Below are 22,065 nucleotides of genomic sequence, written 5' to 3'. Positions count from 1 at the left end.
TAAATACTTACTACACTTACATCGTTACTTAAGTACCTGAGATTAAGAAAGTCTCTGACCCAAAGGACTATTCATAGAAGAAACAAGTTCATCTATTTGTATAGGGGCCGAGCGTGTCAGATTATGTACTGAAGTTGTTACTTGCCTGTGATTTTAAATATGTCTCAGGCCCATGGATGTTCATAATTTTTGTCTTGTTGCAATTAAATATCATGTAAAGTAATGTTTTAAAGTTTTTGTTGAATGCTCTGACCTTTGAGTGTTCATATTATTTGTGTTGTTGCAATATCACTTAACGAGGTATTTTTCATGTTTTCGTTGACCACCATCTACAACACCTATTTGTTTTTTTTTTAATCAGAAAAACAAAAAAAACACGCGAAAGGTGTAATTACAGACGTACATAGTCACATGACATAGTCGGTTTGACTGAGTTCGGACACGCTAAATAGATGCATTTGGACCTTTGCGTTTGGAAATCGAGGTCGCACTAAAACGGAAGATCAGTAGAGAGAGATATCAATGCGCTACGAAGCGTCAACAAATGTGCTCTTGGCTACAGGCCGTGGTTACCTTGTTATCTATAAATCCGTCGACTGAACAGGTTTGTGGCTTTGACAAAACACTTGTTTTACCCACTGACTCACCTCTGACACGAGATCAAAGACAACAACCAGTTACCGACAGATTCTAACCAGATAATTTACGATCGATCTCGTAGATCAGCAGAATTTATGTGAAACGCTTTTTTTTGGTTAGGTATACCCAAAATGTCACCAGCGTTTAGTTCTAGTGTTCAACTAAGTACAACAACAAAAAATATCAAATGAATATTATCAAAATATTACATTACGAATATTACGATACAAGTGCGATAAATAAGAAAATCGAAACAAGTGGCGATAAAATGAAAACGCGAAAGTAGATAGCGTTTTAAATCGACACGAGTTGCGAATTACTTATTCGCACATGAATCGTACAATGTTTTACAGTACATATGGCCATTTCAATTTTTGACATAATGCGCCATAATATGTACCTACTGTAAAATACCTAAATGACTCCAGTATTTATCTAAATAGCGATAATCAGCGATTGTCGTCCGCTAGGTCCGAATGACGTCCCCTTGCGTCATTAATACGTAAGCGTTCCCGAAATATGAGCGCGGCTGTCTGACCAAATCATTTATTAGCGCGATTCGGACACATCACACAACGTCAAATTTTAAAGTTTATTACAAGGTTCAATCGACTACTATATAATATATTACCTTTGTTTATTTTTAATCTGTCTTAGGATATTTTTAATGTAGGAAATATAAAAATACTTACAAAACAATACAAAAACATTATAATTATAAAATTTTATATTATCTATATAATAAAATAAAAATCATGAAAATCCGTTGAGTAGTTTTTGAACTATACCCATTTCAAATGGAGCGCGCGGATTTGAAAGACGTTTTCGCACGTGATTTAAACAATTTTGGAATCATAACGGCTGCACCGATTTTAATGGTTCGGGTAGCTATCAGTTTGTATTAAAACATTTATTTATATAAAAATTAAAATCATTTAAAAATAAAGATGGCGGCCGAATAATAAAAAAAAAATATGAAATTTTTTTTTTTTTTTTATTCTTACGAAATTTACAAATAGTTTTTCTACCATATGGACACATTTTTATTTATTTAAATAAAATCTGATATTAACATCTGCAAAATAAAACAAAAAACATTAAAATCCGTTCAGTAGTTTTTGAACTATACGCATTGAAAATGAAGCGCGCGGGTTTGAAAGACGTCTTTGCACTTGATATGTGATGCATCGTATCGTTTGGTACCGCTATACAGGCAAGACTGATTATTTATTTTGGTCACAACTTACTATATTACTATTCAGAATCAATGTTTTTAGTATTTATATACATTATTCGTTTTTTATTCCGAGTTTAGGTATATTTAGATAACCCCGTAAACTTGACCATCACATAATTTTTATTTTAATATGTAAAAGAACTTAAATGCACATAACATAACATCTGTATTAATAGCAATTGTCCTTTCCGAGGACTCCAGAGATAATTTTCGACAACTTCTGTAGGGGGCTACAGAAATATCTATGTATAAAATAACTTGTTTTCTGCGGCAAGGAGCGTATGTTTTTGTAGTGCTGGCGATGTTGGTGGAATGCTGCTTATTAATTTTGGTTGGAAACAGTTCCTTGCGCACCAAGTTAACCGATAAATTTTGAGTCTGCGGATCAACTTTTCAAGCTTGGCCATTATTCCTCCAGGAAGACACTGTTCAGTATGACAACCAACAAGACTTTTTCCAGAAACTGTAGCCTGTTGATGTTATAAGTGTGGTGACTTTTTTTTTCTAAACCATTTACTTCCTCAGAGAACATTTAACTACTCCGCTATTTCAGGGTAAACCATAGGAACGTAACCGGAAGAAGCTGATAGCCTCATTGTACCTCACGCAAAAGATATAGCGGAACAGGGACTCACGCGTATCATCACATCTTCCGATACAGATGTCTTGGTATTTAAATAAAAACCACTGGAGTCTTCGGGTGAAGGATAGACGTAAAGTCAGTGGCCAGATTCGGGTTTGGACCTAGCTTAGAGCCTCGAAAGGTCTTTGCCTCATGAGAGGCCTCGAGTGAGTTCAGGGTGGTAACGGATGCTAGAGTGTCCCATGCCCTTCGTTGAGTTTATCTCGCAGTTTGTAGCCGTGGAGGCTTTCAGGGCGTTACGTGCGAGATCGGACGTGATGTAAATGGAGGCAGGAATTTCAGCAAAACGACACTTTACGAGTGCCTAAGCCGCCAAACTATACCGGTAAACAGGCCTGAGTCCATGCTTGCTCACTAAAATATGTGTTAAGAACGGTCCCAATTTGGCATTTAAGCATGTGATCTATGGAGCTAATTATATTGGGAAATTTCCAATTCTTATCTAGTATATTTTCTTAATACTTCAATTGAGAATAACCTACCGGAGTATAAGTTATAAAGTAGCTAACACTTTGGATCTTAGAAGACCGACTGCTATTCATGGTTTTTACACTTTTTACGCCTTTACGTCTGACACCACTTCTTTTTTCAATACAAAAGGAAAAAATCATGTTCTAAAACATTGTTTGCACACACACTGAAGTTATACCAGCTTTGATAGAAACATCGCAGTAACTACAAAGTCTTCCTGGAAGAATAATCGCCATGCTTGAAAAGTTCACCTGAACTTGGTGAGCAAGAAACTGTTTACCACCAAAAATTAATTAGTACCTAACCAACATCGGCAGCACTCCGTGTCGTATAACAACGCCCCATATTCTGGATATTACTTCTGTGCCTATGCCATCATCCTGGGGTTGGAAGACGTACAATGATAGTTGGGTACTGCAGTGGTCTGAAAACAGGGAGATATGGTATGAATATGTATACTTGGACAATTGCGGTTGTGAAAAAGGCTGCGAAACAATACGCTGTACGTGTTGTGGGTTGTGGGTCTACCCTGCGCGGCGCAATTCAAATAATGCAATGTATTAATAATGTTATATTTGCAAAGGCATCTGCCAAAATAAAAACTATTTTGCAATTATTATGTTATTATGTTATCATTATTTCCTTGTATTTTGATATTATTTTGTATGACTCTTTTATCTTTCAGTATAACCTAGACGAGAAGCAAAAAGTATGTTTTGTATTAATATATGTTTCCGTAGCCCCCTACAGAAGTTGTCGAAAATTATTTCTTGAGTCTTCGGAAAGGACAATTGCTATTAATACAAATGTTATGATTGTTATGTTATGTGCATTTAAGTTATTTTACGTATTAAAATCAAAATTATGTGATGGTCAAGTTAACGGGGGTTATATAAATATACCTAAACTCGGAATAAAAAACTAATAATGTATATAAATACTAAAATCATTGATTCTGAATAGTAATATAGTAAGTTGTGACCAAAATAAATAATCAGTCTTGCCTGTATAGCGGTACCAAACGATACGATGCATCACATATCAAGTGCAAAGACGTCTTTCAAACCCGCGCGCTTCATTTTCAATGCGTATAGTTCGAAAACTACTGAACGGATTTTAATGTTTTTTGTTTTATTTTGCAGATGTTAATATAAGATTTTATTTAAATAAATAAAAATGTGTCCATATGGTAGAAAAACTATTTGTAAATTTCGTGAGAATAAAAAAAAATGATATTTTTTTATTATTCGGCCGCCATCTTTATTTTTTAAATGATTTTAATTTTTATATAAATAAATGTTTTAATACAAACTGATAGCTACCCCAACCATTAAAATCGGTGCAGCCGTTATGATTCCAAAATTGTTTACATCACGTTAGTGGATGAAAAGGTTTCCTCGGATGAAAACATTTGTATTGGTTTATCATTGTGTAGTGGCTTGCTTTTTAATTGACCATAATTTGTCCTATGACTGGTATACTTTTTACATTATTTAATTGTGTCCGCTGGTCACATATGGCACTCGTTCAGTGGACCCATTTGGAACTCAAGTTAATAGCCCAAAACATTGAAAAAAATCGATTACTTCGTACCTACCCGTCATCGTCAGCCGAAATTGGCCCCCCTGTAGATACCTTAAAGCTATTATTGCAACAGAGAACATACGAAAAGATTTCTCCCCGACCTAATATTCTAAGTACGCACGACTAAATTGGCTGATTAATACCGATTTTATTTCAACAAAACGTACGATGTAAAACAGAGTTGTTTAACAGTTCTGTAATTTTAGTTATGGGATTCTATTTTTAGTCCAATTTGTAGGTTTATATTGAACAGCTGATGGACGGACATAAAAGAAGCATTATTTGTAGATGTATGGGGAAACTACTTAATTGAGATGTGGATGAATGTTGTTTTGTAAAAGTAACGAAAATAATCTAAATCAAGTCTATACTTAAAACCGTTTAGAAAAGTATCAGACTATATAGAAAAGCGGTAATTTTCAAACGTGACAGATTGATGATACATATTTTGAAGAAAGAACGTTATTTAATAATAATAATTTATCAGGTACGGTCGACTACAAAGAGATGTATACACTTTTTTACCTTATTGCATTGTAATAAGGTGAAAAAATGGATACATCTCTTTGTAGTCGACTGTACCTTTCTTGATGTTAGGTAATATTAAAGCATATTTTTAACTAATATTCAAAATAAGTTCTCTTGACGTGGATATAAAAAAACCATGACCTGCCATAAGAGATCTAATTTTATCACAGATAACACGAATTGCAAAATGACGGCTAAGTTTATGGTAGAGGAAAAACATCTTACACAATAATGATCTACACAGCCTTGTGTCACACAAAATTACGTAATGACAAATTGAAAACTCTTGTAAGAACGATTAAATCTGGAAGTCGTAAAACGGGGAAACATTTTCGTTTTTGAAGAATATTCCCGAAGTTTACGCCTTTAGGTGCTCGTACAAAAGGGAAACTTACTAAAAGTCCCGTTTGGGAAAGAGGAAATGAAAAGTCATCGTACATATATTTACAATCATAGTGTTATAATATATAACAACTGTCCTACTGAGGTACCTAGTAAAACAGATTTACCCGCAATAAGACGATTCCAATTTCACATTTACGAAACTAAAATAAACAAGGATTTAGATAAATGGCTTCCAACTCAGAAATGTGAAAATTCACCAACGGGCCATGTCGCCGCTATCCGTTTAATTGCTAAATATAATTAATATGTACTCGAAGTATAAAGCCTGAGTAAACGCTCGGAGCGGAGCGATCGGCGGGGCGAGCATGCAACCTTATGCAGTGTGGACTCAGGACTTTTCTATTAGGCTTGTGTAGTACATGTACTAATAGTACAAAAGACACGATTCCCTGAACTGTACTAGACCGAACTACTCCCAAATGATTCTGCTCTCTAGTACATTTAGAACACACACACGCGCAACAGAATGGGAGCGAAAGGAGAGAAGAGAAGTGACAATGACAGCAAAGCGATCCGTGTGATCCGACCGCAACCGAACTAAAACGGCCATATGCACAATTTGTCTCTCGTTCTTTCGGTGTACTATATGTCCTAAAAGAACGAACTAGTACACTTCGGAGATCTTACTAGTTGGGAGCGATCTTTTCAGTGAATAACAGGCACAACTCGTATTTTCTATGAGCTTCAGTTGTTTATAACACGCCGCATGCATCCCCACCCCGCTACACGCCTTATATAAGCGTGCACTCAGGCCTTACTCTAAAACAGTTATATTCTGCAATCGAAAGTGATATAGGTCACGTAGATTTTGTGTGAAATGTTTGGATCTCGTAATTATTTTGGGTCTCGTGAGGTTCGGAACATGGTAACGTTTTATTATTTTAGAATAACTGACAAGTTGTTGGGTTATTATGTTATTTAGAATTAGGAGGACAATAGATTGACAATAAGGAAAACAGTTCGTCGTACATATTATAAATAAATATAAATAAATAAATAAATATTGGGGACACCTTACATAGATCAACGTAGCCCCAAACTAAGCAAAGGTTGTACTATGGGTGCTAAGCTAAGCTACGATATACATAATTAAATAGATAAATACACACACATACACAATACACATACATACATAGATACATAGAAAACATCTATGACTCGGGAACGAATATCTGTGCTCATCACACAAATAAATGCCCTTACCGGGGGATTCGAACCCAGGACCCGGCTTAGCAGGCAGGATCATTACCGACTGAGCCAGACCGATCGTCAAATGTGGCTGTTTTGACACAGTCTATGTTTGCGTTCGATATAAATCGATAGACCTCATGATTTTGAGCTCAGAGTAGATAAATAGGTACGCATTTCCCGAAAGTAGATGATTTTATAAAAAAAATATTATTCTTCATATCGTTTATTATATTCTGTTCCTTGTCATGTAAATGTAGCAGCTACTTTATTTCAATGAAAAATAATAATATTTTATAATGAATGTTACGCTGTTGTGACGGAACTGGTTGCAGGAAATATTAATTAAAATATTCTAAAATATTAGTTACTACATTAGCTACTGACCATTTATCATAAAAAACGTAAAAATTTTCTTCATTTGTTTCCACCTATAATTTTTATTCATTACTAATATTTGTTGGGGACATTACCGGGTTGATGATGAAAACTATTACTTGTACCATCACTTTACTTTATTCGCTTATAACAAACATATTAACAACCAATTTACAATAAATAATTCAAGACTTCTTCACTACAACTCGTCTGTACTCGAACTGCCCACCGTCACTGTATGTCCGCCATTTTTATAACAATCCAACATGGCGGAAACCAGTGACTAGTATGAGTCAATTGATATTCTTTAATACTTTCATCATAAATAACAGTAAGATAAATCAAAATATAAGGCATTAATAAATAATTACTCTTACAGCTCGGCCATCCTGTTCGAGGCGAGACCCTTCGCCAAAGCTTAATGTGAAATAATTCAAAAGAAAGACAATACCAGTTTATACAACAAAAAAGTGTAGTATAATATGCATTTGAAATAATTCTTAAACAATAGAAATACAAAACATATAACACTTCATACCGATACCTTTACCACATAATTACGATATGCTGTAAGACTGATATTAGCAAAATATTATTTATTTATGGAAAAGTAATTCTCAATTATAATAAAACTATAACTTACGTATACTAAAAATGGATTTTTAAATATTTCTATAAACCTTATCAAGTCTAAAGAAAGAGCATTAATCAGACATAGGCCTGTGAAAAATAAATATATGAATAAGATTTACTTCGATTTAAATTATTGAGATCCAATTAAATTCATTACATTTAATTAAATTCATTACATCCAATTGAATTCATTACATCCAATTAAATTATGATGATTAAATTAATTAGAAGGCATTCACAAGTTATAAACATATTTCAGTAAACAATGCAACACTTCACTGCACACTGCACTCGCGAAACATAAGCAAAAAGAACATATTTACACGATTTTATGATATCACCACCTCATCACATGATTGAACGGAATTCCCGTGCCGCTACGGGGCAATAGCATCATGGGCCACCCAAGCTCTGTCAGCCTGCTGCCGCAGCTGCTCATCATGGACGCTGGATATTGCGCCGCCAGACGCAAGCTCGCATACCATGCCAGCATTTAAGGACTCAGTCGACGATCGAAAGAGGTATCTTTACCCTGACCCTCTCTCCTGGGCACTCCTGGGTCGGAAGTGAATCTACACCCCGACCCTCTCACCTGGGCACTCCTGGGTGGTAAATGAATACCAGACCCTGGCCCTTTCACCTGGACGCTCCTGGGTCCTTGATCTGAAACTTGCAACACTTTCTTTAGAAACATAAAATTTCGACTGTCTTCGAAATTATGGTAAAATTATTATGGTTCGGTAATCAATTCAATAAGTCACAATGTATTGATAGTCGTTATGATTAAATAAATTATTGTCGTCACTTATTAATATATCGCTATACTGAGTTTAGTATATTTAAGATTTTTCTGATTTATGCAGTATATACATCTGCAGAATCTTTAAATACTCAAATAACCCGTGATTAATGAAATATCGTGCCTAATTATTTATTTACCATTTGTAACGTATTATACATATTATATTAAACAACTATTTAAGCACCATCGCAAATACGACTATGGTGCACGGTATTTTTTTTTATTCTGTTATCATTATTACTTTTTTTAGGTTCTAGTTAAGATTGATGCAATAGTATGTCGAAATAGAAAACTTCTTTATATATTGGGAATATAATTAATGTAAGTTAATTCCAAGTTATTTTATTTAGGTTATAGGCCCATATAAGTGGAATTAAATTGATCTGTATTTCTGATTATACACGGTGTTTCCGGTATCACTCAAAACCTCAGACACCCCAACTGATTTTTATTTTTTTAAACTCATCTAGAGTATTCATCTTTTAATCTGATCGTTACTTTTTTTTAAATTGAATTTTTAATTTTCTGTACAGCTCTACTTGACTTTTAGCTCTACACTCAATAAAATAATTGCTAACTACCATCATAAACCATAGGACTATTTATTTGTGTACGTTACTGCAACGACATAAGGTTTACCAATAGACAGCTAAGATGTCACTGTAAAACACTTTAAAGCTTTGTCACAGTAAACTTCAAATTGGACAGGTAATCGCAGTAAGCAAATAAACTCAATATTCAAAATGACAAGGTTGTAATTAGGTAAGAGTTGAATTTGTTATGACTTATGATAAACATTAAGATTGAACTGACAAACAACGTCAAACTAGTAGCGGAAAAAATAATCGTCCATGTAACCAGCCAGTATTAATACCCCTAAATACTGAAAAAAAGGTAAACAACCTCTAGCAATGCGATATACACAATGTTGTATTACGAGTACAATAGAATGGGCACGTAAAAAAATAACTAATAATACTAATTTAAATAAAAATATTACCCCCATCAAGATATAGCTCAATCGATTCTACTCTCGATTCTACTCTCGATTCTGAATAAACTGTTTTCAGGTTTTTAGTGTTAAGTGAAACACGGTGTAGTTAAAATAAGGTTTTGTCAAAGAACTTTTGAGATTCATTTTTGTCAACAAGTTAATATGATTGTCACATGTTTCTATTGCTATTCGAATTGCTATTTATTATAGCGACAGCCGTTAGATATTATATACTTATGCAATGTGGCTGCAATGACATAGATAAGGTATATGAATAATCATTATTCGTACTGCTTACAAGCTGTGGGGTTTTCATATAATTATCAACTTTCCACATATACATCAAGTATAACTTTATTTTCCATGAAAGGCTATTGCGAATTTAGACAATGAATATTATGTTGGGTTTCTACATTTTAGTTTTATTCCTGATATCTATGAAATGGGTTTATACATTGAACCTTTTATATTATTCTTAACGAATGTAAGTATATCGCAAAATATTTGTCTTACAAAGAGTCATAACAGATACTTGGATAGGTCTCTTCATAACCGATACGAGGTATATGTACTTGACTTTTAGTATGTACCAAATATATCACCAACAAAATATGCTAAGTAATAAGTATAAGTTGCGTATGTTATTCAAATTTATTGTTAGTTCTGATTCAAGCATAATAATTTAAAACATAATGTTCTTTGTTACTTTATTTTTGAGAATGAGCACCCAAGGTTATATTACACATAAAGAACTAGATACGGGTAGCCAAAAGAGAAAAATGTAATTACTGTACTACTTAACCAATCAAAAAGTCGCCATAATTGTAATGTTTGACATTGTCGATCATAATATAAATTATTAAAGATTGAAGTGTACTTTTATATTAATGAAATAAATAAATCAAAGTTATCTAATGCAGCGATATTCGCGGTATAATGTGAATAAAACTAATTAATAACCGCTTTATGAAACATCATCGCAATGTAGTTTGAGCGATTTAAGCTTTCTGAAGAAAAACCAAGAACTGCATATATATTATAAGCCATGAGACCAGAATTTATGCATGCATTATAGCGATGTACTTGTGTTCAATTAATATTATATATATATATATATTTTTTAATTAAATAACACATTATATCGCCTTGAATAATATCGAACTTACGAAGATCTTTTTTTCATTGGAAATCGACAAAATGATCTATCATATCATTAAAGTAATCATTTTTATATAATACGGGCAAGCGAGATTACGTGTCCGTCTAATAATAGGTTGGTTTTCCGTGTTACTAAAATCACATAACGCATATACTCTCATAATGTCATTGATAAAACAATTTTTTTTTTTAGATGCTTTTGTAGGTATTTATGAACATAGTAAAATTTTTAACTCAAATAATAAAAACACTCATGAATATGGCATTGCGCCTAAAATTATCTGTAATTGACTAACATTTTATTTAAGTTTTCCCAACTACATATCCCGATTGTTAACGTAAGGCGTGTAATGAAATATTAGAATATTATTTTTGGTTGATTATTTTGAATCGATTGCTTATATCAGTAAGAATTCTACTACTTATATTATTGTTTAATGTATTATTTATTAAGATTAAAATTAAACGGTAGCACGTTCATCAACGTGTATTAAAATTAAAAGCTTCGCACGTACATCTACGCGCTTCAAAAGACGCACGTTCATCCACGCGCTTAAAATACTCGCACGTCCATCCACGCGCTTAAAAGACTCGCACGTTCATCCACGTGCTTTACACTAACACGTCCGTCCACGTGCATCAAACATTGATTCCATAAGACACATGTTACATTGTGCCATAGGTATCCTCCTTGTTGATATCTACCAATAAGTACCATAATAGCGTTAATTGTATACCTTGTACTACGATCAAAATATTTTATTATTCACGCGTTATTACTTATTACATGATTATGAGTTATGACCAACTTACATATTGACCGTTCTTTTACATGATTATGACCAACTCTACATATTGACGGTTCTTTTACATGATTTTGACCAACTCTACATATTGACCGACATGATTAATACACCTATTAATATAACTCTTGATAATGACTGACTCTACATCTGACTCTACATCTGACTCTACATCTGACTCTACATCTGACTCTACATCTGACTCTACATCTGACTCTACATCTGACTACATCTGACTCTACATCTGACTCTACATCTGACTCTACATCTGACTCTACATCTGACTCTACATCTGACTCTACATCTGACTCTACATATGACTCTACATATGACTCTACATATGACTCTACATATGACTCTACATATGACTCTACATATGACTCTACATATGACTCCAATTGTGAAGTGATGTCATCTCATTTGCCTTAATTATCACCATTGCAATATATAAATCATCATTGCAATTAATATTGAATTAGTGTTATTTCAGAAACAAACAATGATATCATTGATTAAATTCACAGCATTATACATTAGTTGTCGATTTCCCATCGAATACATACCCATGATCATCATGGTAATATACGAAGAATGATTTGATATACATTGATCAGATACTTGCGCCATCACTGGCCATTGTAGAATGGTAATAATAAATGCCTGCCGTCAACAAGCAAGAGGAGACCAAGCACTTCAATTTTCATGGAATTAAACTTCGTAAAATCTATAACACAGTTAAAATATTTGAGATTTATACTAATGATGATTGATCATATAAAGAAAAACATTTTTGTTTTATAACGAGTTACTACTCGTATATCCGAAAATGATTTCACGAACGACCAGAGGTGACCAAACTTTTTTAAAAGAAATGATAACGATCATATTATTAGATTTTTGTTATAGATTGACAACTGCTATAACGATAAACATGTTTTTTTAAAACGACTTGACGTACAACATATGCTTCACAGATGAAGATTTAGAACTTAGTTTGATTGGAAATAAACGTTATATGGTAATATTCAATCATGTTCTTGCCAATCAGATTAAACATAGCAAAACTTTAATTTTCTAGTTACGGTTAAGCTTAAGACTTCCTTTTTACAATAAGAAGTCACATTATTAAAACAGATGGATATACAATCCGGCATTTTAATACAATAAAGTAAATTTCATTAAATTTTAAATTCAGTGACAGAATTGAATGACAGTGACACAACTTCGATTTAACGATTAATGTAATGGATTCGATTCACACAAAGTATTTAAAAACTTAGTCCAGGATTTGGGCACGGTCCGGCATTATGCCACGTGTCAGATGGAAATGACTTTTGTATACATTAAAAATACTATGATCAATATCGTACTTAACGCATCAAATATCAAGTAACCCTGTATTATAATTTTCAATTTGAACTAAAATCAACATGTCATAATATGTATACCTACATATTTTTTTTTACCAATATTGTGTCCCTTGACTCAAGAAATTGCAATATTAGAATATTTTATGATTACATATTTTTACACAGCTTATATAATTAAATATTTATTTTAAATTGTATTCCAGATCTGTATAATCTGATAAGTTCGAATATGTATCATAATTAAGTAACAAGTATTTGACCCATGATTATTTTCTTACTGGTATAATAAATGTCACCACTTTTCAAAAACCGAGATGTGAATTTGAAGCAAAATTTTGTTATCCGTTTTTAACAACTCGAGGCATTGCTAATACAAAGGAAAAAATCGTTTAATCAAGAGTTTATTCCTATTGACAAAGTGCCAGTTTACTCATAACTCCACGATTTCTTAAAGACATACTGTCACAAATTGACCGCTGCAGCATATCGTAGCGCTTAATGTGTAAAATAATATGCAATTTTCTGAACAAGTTGTGTTCCATTTTGGATTCATAAAAATAAGAAATCGTTATAACTTTTAATAATACACAGTACTGAGGGTAAGTAAATGTAATGATGACATCTTTTTTTTTAACAATAATGTTAAATAATGAGAAGTGATTGACTACTGCACGTTTTATCAATAATTATACTTTTGTTTTATGCGTATTATTGATCTATTGATATAATTTACCACAATTATTTTATTCCATCAGATTTTGCAATATAGTCATGACGGTAGATTATCAAACCAGTTCTACAACGCCAAAGAAAGAAAAATAAATGTCTCACTTACCATAACAATTTCAGTGCACGTTTCGTAAAGTAAGATAATGGTACTTCCACAAAAAAAAACCAAAGGAAAGAAAACCTTACGTTCGTGTGGCGTGGCAAAAATCTTTACCGATTCTTGTTTCGTCCCATTTCTGACCTGTTGGGGACATTACCGGGTTGATGATGAAAACTATTACTTGTACCATCACTTTACTTTATTCGCTTATAACAAACATATTAACAACCAATTTACAATAAATAATTCAAGACTTCTTCACTACAACTCGTCTGTACTCGAACTGCCCACCGTCACTGTATGTCCGCCATTTTTATAACAATCCAACATGGCGGAAACCAGTGACTAGTATGAGTCAATTGATATTCTTTAATACTTTCATCATAAATAACAGTAAGATAAATCAAAATATAAGGCATTAATAAATAATTACTCTTACATATTGTAAAGCAAGCTCCACACTTTGCAAAATATAGAATCTTATTATTCGCAACTATAGAAACAGACAACCAATACAAACTGGCCACGTCAGGCACTGGTCCAACAAAAAACCGGCCAAGAGCGTGTCGGGCCACGCTCAGTGTAGGGTTCCGTAGTTTTTCGTATTTTTCTCAAAAACTACTGAACCTATCAAGTTCAAAACAATTTTCCTAGAAAGTCTTTACAAAGTTCTACTTTGGTGATTTTTTTCATATTTTTTAAACATATGATTCAAAAGTTAGAGGGGGGGGACGCACTTTTTTTTCCTTTAAGAGCGATTATTTCCGAAACTATTAATATTATCAAAAAATTATTTTAGTAAACCCTTATTCATTTTTAAATACCTATCAAACAATATATCACACGTTGGGGTTGGAATGAAAAAAAATATCAGCCCCCACTTTGCATGTAGGGGGGGTACCCTAATAAAACATTTTTTCCCATTTTTTATTTTTGCACTTTGTTGGCGTGATTGATATACATATTGGTACCAAATTTCAGCTTTCTAGTGCTTATGGTTACTGAGATTATCCGCGGACGGACGGACGAACGGACGGACGGACGGACGGACGGACGGACGGACGGACAGACAGACATGGCGAAACTATAAGGGTTCCTAGTTGACTACGGAACCCTAAAAAGCGATTAAACTATGAGCTTTTTTAACTATAAAACTCCCGTGAGACTCATACATATTTAAAAATATTTTAAGCGGGTTACTCACGTATTAAGTCGATATAGCGTTCGACATGTTTCGGTTCAATTTCGAGAACCTTTCTCAAGAGTAGCGACCCCGCCTTTACATGTCGAGAGCGCGACGCATACTGCGGGCGCTTGCTCGGTGCGCGCGGCTGCTGAGGACGGGCGCAGGGGTCGGCGGCGCGGGCGACGTCACCGTGGCGAGATCGGAGCTACCCACTATGTTACTTTTGTCAAAAGCAGGATTGCACACAACACTTATTACGTCACTTGTTAAGGGTGCGTTTACACTGGGGACCGACGTAGTGCCTAGAACTGTTTTCCAACTAGGTGGCACCGACCAACCACTGTCACGATTGAAATTGGGATGACGACTAATTTCTATAGCTTCCCGTATTTTCCGCTGAACGAAGAACTTTTCTCGCGCCAGTACGGTTACCCTATCAAATCTTACATAGTGCGTCGTGTCCGAATCCAATACGTGTTCTGTCACCGTAGAGCTGTGGCTGTCCCGGCCCTTCATACTACGTATGTGTTCAGAAAGCCTTGTCGAGATGTTCCGGCCGGTCTCTCCAATGTATGACTTCCCACAGGAACACGGGATCCTGTACACCCCGGGAACGTTTAAGGGCTCCTTGTCTTTTGGCGAACGCATCCATTTCCTGAGCTGCGTGTGAGGACGGAAAATCGTCTTGATGCTATATCTTCGGCGTAACAAGTGTCCGATCTTATCCGTCACTCCCTTGATGTACATCAACACATTGGTGACATTGAGGAGCCCTTAAACGTTCCCGGGGTGTACAGGATCCCGTGTTCCTGTGGGAAGTCATACATTGGAGAGACCGGCCGGAACATCTCGACAAGGCTTTCTGAACACATACGTAGTATGAAGGGCCGGGACAGCCACAGCTCTGCGGTGACAGAACACGTATTGGATTCGGACACGACGCACTATGTAAGATTTGATAGGGTAACCGTACTGGCGCGAGAAAAGTTCTTCGTTCAGCGGAAAATACGGGAAGCTATAGAAATTAGTCGTCATCCCAATTTCAATCGTGACAGTGGTTGGTCGGTGCCACCTAGTTGGAAAACAGTTCTAGGCACTACGTCGGTCCCCAGTGTAAACGCACCCTTAACAAGTGACGTAATAAGTGTTGTGTGCAATCCTGCTTTTGACAAAAGTTACATAGTGGGTAGCTCCGATCTCGCCACGGTGACGTCGCCCGCGCCGCCGACCCCCCCTGCGCCCGTCCTCAGCAGCCGCGCGCGCCGAGCAAGCGCCCGCAGTATGCGTCGCGCTCTCGACATGTAAAGGCGGGGTCGCTACTCTTGAGAAAGGTTCTCGAAATTGAACCGAAACATGTCGAACGCTATATCGACTTAATACGTGAGTAACCCGCTTAAAATATTTTTAAACTATGAGCTATTGGCGTTAGAAACGAACAAAAGATAGTCGCTCCCGTGTAAATAAAAGAGAGAGCGATTTGGGCCATTTTTTCATTCAAAGTTGTCCACACCACTTTTTTTGTGACATGGGTATTTTTTACTCGATTCATACTCAGAATCGCGAGATCATGTTCGATCCTGATAGGAGAATAAAAATGTCCCAAGATTTCCATACATTTTCAAACCTTCCATTCCGTTACCGCAATACAAAATCTATGAAAAAATGGGAACGGAATGGGAAAAAACCTTGGGACACTTTTTTTCTCTTGTCAGGATTGAAAGAGCTCGCGATTCTGATTGGAAACCACATAAAAATTTCCAAATCCAAAAAAAATGTGGAGTGGACAAGTTTGAAAAAAAATGGCCCATATAGTTCATACGAACTAGCTCGCGCTATGATATGCGTCTCTTTGGGACCAGTGCCTATATTCGCAGTTTCGCGCACTAGTGTGAAACAGGCATAATATAAACGACCCCGTTCAAGTCAATGAATCTTCGCAAAGATTTACAATAATTAATACAATTTATCTACTCACGATCCGCTCTCTCCGCTTACGAAACTAAAAGCACTCGTATATAATAAAATGATGCGTCTAAATACATTTTGAAATATTAATTACACATGATAATCATCTCGATGTGTTTCTGTAAATCTTCTAGACCTGTTTTCGGTTTTTTATTACGCTTTGGGTGTTTTTGGTTACTCGGTTTTATCACTCAAATCGTTGATGACATTCCGGCAGACCATTGTCGGTTGGCGCGGTTTTTTATTTTTTAATCGTGAGGCGTTTTTAACTTGAGTTTATGTATTATGGGAACAAAATATCTTTATTTACATGACCATATTTACATAATTATATAAGAAACTAATACTAAATGGGAACCGATTTTTAGAAATTCGGTCATTCGATTTTGTAAATTTTGTTCATATCTTCACTACTAGGCATTCTAACATTCTACGAATAGTATCAAAAACGCTAGCTGCCAATAAAGTTCAAAATACTAGCGCTCGTTTTTATCAAAACTAGCTTTTCATCGTTTTCCACGAACTTTTCCGAATGGCGAAATCGCGTGTTCGATATTCAAAAATCGGTCCCCAGCTTTTCAATGTCGTTGGTTAGGGTAAAAGGGTAAAAAGTATCACATAAAATTTCAACACAATATTACGACATGCATGACCATTAATTTACGTCAGTCAATTTCCGTTCCACACCGATTTGTTCGCTGTTCCGCCAATATTAGTAAAATACTACCTTGCTAATTGACAGCAAGCAATAGCCAAACTATAATACAATAAAACGTACTTTAAATATTTGGCGAGTACCCAACGCAAATACAAAATTGCGGGTGTCGTCCGTTTCCTGCTAAAACAAGAAGTGCAGAGAATCTTTAATAGATGGCGCTGGGGACGTGAGCTTCCGCTTGCAGCACTGATGTGCTCGCAAGTGCTTTGTATTTTTAATCGGGTAATATTTCAAAATGTTGACAATGTATTTTATGAAATAAGGTTAGTGAAGTGAAGAGACGATGAGTAAAAACAAGTTTGAATTAATTTGCAGGTATGAGTGTTCTAGTTTTATTTCAATTTGGTTGTTGTGTGCAATTTAACTTTTTTAAAAAAGTAGGTATTACGTTGAATACAGACCAAATTGTCCAAATATTATTTTTTTTTTTTTATCATTGTAAAAGGACCAACTAAGTACTGAAATTCAGCGTGGACATGTTTTTTGCCACTACGGCAAAAAAAACAAATATCGATGCAAGAATCCGAATCCAGGTTTCTACTGTACCTATTCAAAAGTTCATCTTATGAGCCATGAGCTTGAAATAAATGAAGTTGAATTTGTTTTAATTTTAAAAGTATTATTAGGTTTTGGAAAATGAGAACTGAGAATATTAAAAAAAAACTGGATTCAAAGATAGAATATTATTTTTATTTATTTGTTATACGTAATATTACTTATAGCAGTTACTTGTACAGTGTTTTGCAATAAATGCAATAAACTACTTTTCTATTATTACCTCATATTTTCGCGCAAATCACTGCGCGAGCGCACAGCATCGCGATTCGCGGTCTGCCGTAGGATGTTATAAATTATCCAACCGCGTGTCAAATTAATTCGAGGAATGTCCTCTTTGAGTGGTGCATCTTCCGCACGTGGATTAATCGCGCAACTTACTCAGATCAACGCAGAAACGTCACAAGTCCGGTAAAATTCGAACGGTTAACAACTTTAGTTCTAGTTGGTAGAAGTAGGATTGGTATAAAACATAGATGGTATATAAAACGTTTTTAGTTTGAGTGGGTTGGCGAATCCGTCAGCTCTAGCGGATGTCGTGATCTGACCTAATTTCTGGAGATGCGATCTTTTGTATAAAATTTAATATTTTCAGACAGGTTTAGATCGCTGTGTGATCCATCGTAATATCGATGCTCTAGACGGGCTAAATGAGTCAAAACTCAAAGTCGAGGTGGTAAGCGGTACCTAAATAAAGAATGAGGAGGCACACTCTAAGGTTATGACAGATGGCGTCACCCTATTAGTGCATTGCACTTGCATTGCACAGATAAAGAATTTCATACGTGAGCGAGAAGATGATATGTTTTTTCTCTCTCTCACATATAAATGACAGTGATGCCTAGACCCGAAGTTCCCGCAACAGACATAAACTAACATGGCATGCCGCCGTGGCACATTGTTAACTCGGTAAAGAGGGATGGGGATAAAATGTCAGTGTGCTCCTCATTTGATAATTATGAGTGAATTTGTTAATTTTACAAATCAAAATATCAATGAATGCGATAATTTGAGATTCAATAGTTTAAAAACAAAGCATATCTTTTATCAGAGAATATACTAGACTAACATAGGTAGGCATATCCACCAAAAGCTATCGACAAAAATGCCTTTAAAGTTATGTATGTAGAATAAAATAAACTAATAAATCAAACCCCATTTCTATTTCCGTTAACATAATCAATCCTCAACGTGTCACCTGTCGTCAAATTACTTAGTTTAATTGGAATGAAATATATTTAGGAGATACCAGCTTCGCGCAGCTAAACTATGTGAAACTATTACCCGTGATATTTATGTACCAATAAAAACTTCAAGAAAAGAGTAGTGGTCACTGTCGCATCAATGCTCGCCGGCCTAGTCGAACCGAATGACAATCGTTGGCCGTTGCCGATCGAAGCGCCCCCTAGCTCTGTATAGAGATAGCCGACGATAACGATATTATAGGCTACTTTCCTCCTAGTCAAATCAGCTTCTTTTTAGAACTGTCAAAACGATTTTAAACGACTTGGTAATATGGAATTAATATGAAATCGAATTGAGTGACGTCACGGTCAACTGATTTACTTTATATATTTCTATCTGATTTATAAAATATAAATTGGAGTTAAAATAACTTCTGTCCCTGTTTTTCTTATAATTATCTGATGCTTTATTTCGTGCATGGTATAATAGTTATTTGTTATACAAGGGGGCAAAGTTGTATTTTAACGCCGAGTGTGGAATTGAAAAACGAGCAAGTGAAAGGATTCTATAGTTGAACCACGAGCGAAGCGAGTGGTTCGAGAATAGAATCTGAACTTGCGAGTTTTTTAACACACGAGAAGTAAAATACATTTGCACCCGAGTGTAACACAAAACTTTTCCCTTCACTATAGCGAGGAAACTACAACGCAAAAAATGCGTTTATCACTGCTTCTAGTAGTTTCATAGGTGGTAAATGATCTTTATTACTAGATTTACCTACTTTTATCAATTTTAAAGCAGTTAATTTGATTTTATTCAAGGTCAAATTACTTTACCCACTAGTGGATAAAATGCGTTTTTACCCGCTGGTATTAAAGGACAAAACACGTGTTTCCGAGCTAGTGAGGGGAAAAATATTTTATGTACAGTCAAGTTGCCTATTGTAAGAGTTTATACATTTGGCTACGTACTCTGTACGCACAGTATTTAGTATTGAGTTTACGACGGCTCATAATAAAGTACGCCTATATGATTGGCTTGTATGTTCGCTGTTTATTAGCCTCATTATGATTTGTGAAATAATTGTAACATTACAACACAAGTTACGTAATGTTAGCACGTCTGTGTAGCAATCGGAGATTGATATATGCTTTACGATGTGTTCTTGTAAGTTGCATTGTATTTTTGTTTCTCTCGGCAGTTTTTTTTTTCAACTTATAAGTTATGAAGTAGATACGTATTTGAACTATAATTAAACTAACCTATAGTTAGGTTTAGGTACCTAAACCTAACTACAGACTCTATGAATTAACGGAAAACAACGTAGAATACTTCTATCTTAAGCGTCCACAACGCACTTGCTACTGCGTTGTTGCATGTGTCTATTAATAGGTATCATTAAGAAACATAAAATTTAATTTAAATAACACCATAACAGTTAAATATTTAATTTCTCTTTGTAAACCTGTTTATCCCAATTAAATCAAACAAATTCTGTATCTTATTAGTTGACATCTAAATAACATCGAAAGCAAATATCAAGAATTATCCGAATTATAACAGCATTAACATAGTTTTCCTATATATAAATGTGTTATTTCCACCATGAACTACACACATGAGTTTCCACGTGAGTTTTCAACCTTCAAGAAAATTATAGGTCGAAAGCATTAAGTCACGGAAAATATGAGTTTTAGATTATTCACGGTTAGTTTCATTATACCTACTTATATTGACCGGGATTAGGGTTGCAAAAAACGGTTTTTTTCCTGGCTTGAAAAAAAACATGAAAAAAAACCGTGAAAAAATCAGTTTTTTTTTTGGAGTATATTTTGTATATTTCAAAGTAGGTAATACTTTTATACGGTTTTTTAGACTTAATGTTAACTATTAAACGAACTTAATCAAATAAATTTAATTTCTGGTCTTATAAAAGTAACATTTACGAAATTTGTAGTTGGTAGTTATCAGTATTCTGCCCTGCTAAGCCGAGTGGCGCTATCTCAAAACCAAATGATTTTGAAAATGGAACTGTCAGTTATAGATACTTAAGTATAAGTTAGCTATGGATTTTCGTTTGAGATAGCGCTTTTCGGCTTATCAATAATTTACTGTTGGCAACACCATCGCCTCTCCACGCTGCACGCCGCATCGGGGATTCCCCAATAAACGTTTGTATACTGAATGTTAATCGAATTAAAATGTACGTTATTGTTATTGAAACACGTTACAACTCACGAAAAACCGTTATTGTCGGATTATTTGTTCATCTGAAAAAAAACATATTTAGAAAAAAAACCCTGGTGCTCGGTTTTTTTTTTCATAATTCTGAAAAAAAAAACATTTTTTTTTTTTCTATTTGGAACTCTAACCGGGATCCTAATCTACACAACTTTGACATCCACCCGTCACTTCAGTTTTCCGTGATCATGATGCATAACGCAACTGTGGCGAATGCGATGCGGGTAACTAAGGCCTTATTGAGATAAGTCCGGTTTCCTGACGATGTTTTCCTTCACCGAAAAGCGACTGGCGAATATCAAATGACATTTCGCACATAAGTAAGTTCCGAAAAACTTATTGGTACGAGCCGAGGTTCGAACCCGCGACCTCCAGATTGAATGTCGCACTCTCTTACCGCTAGGCGAGCAGCGCTTTTTTTTTCTATCGAGGAACGTTTTTAAAACGCATAATTAGTACCACAGGTGTGTGAAACGTAACGACAACGACAAGTTTACGACATTCCGGCGACATTCCTTCACTCTTAATCTTTATTAATGAATTCATCATAATA

General features: G+C 35.0%; 1 protein-coding gene across 1 annotated transcript in view; it reads left to right on the top strand.

Annotated features, from left to right (window-relative positions):
• LOC125235771 (transcription factor egl-13) overlaps window positions 1-22,065 on the top strand; it is a 134,525-nt gene that overhangs the window by 106,291 nt on the left and 6,169 nt on the right. The window lies entirely within an intron of this gene.

This window comes from Leguminivora glycinivorella, chromosome 18 (genome assembly GCF_023078275.1).
Source record: "Leguminivora glycinivorella isolate SPB_JAAS2020 chromosome 18, LegGlyc_1.1, whole genome shotgun sequence".
Classification (NCBI taxonomy): Eukaryota; Metazoa; Arthropoda; class Insecta; order Lepidoptera; family Tortricidae; genus Leguminivora; species Leguminivora glycinivorella.
This window is presented reverse-complemented; position numbering and strand designations above follow the sequence as displayed.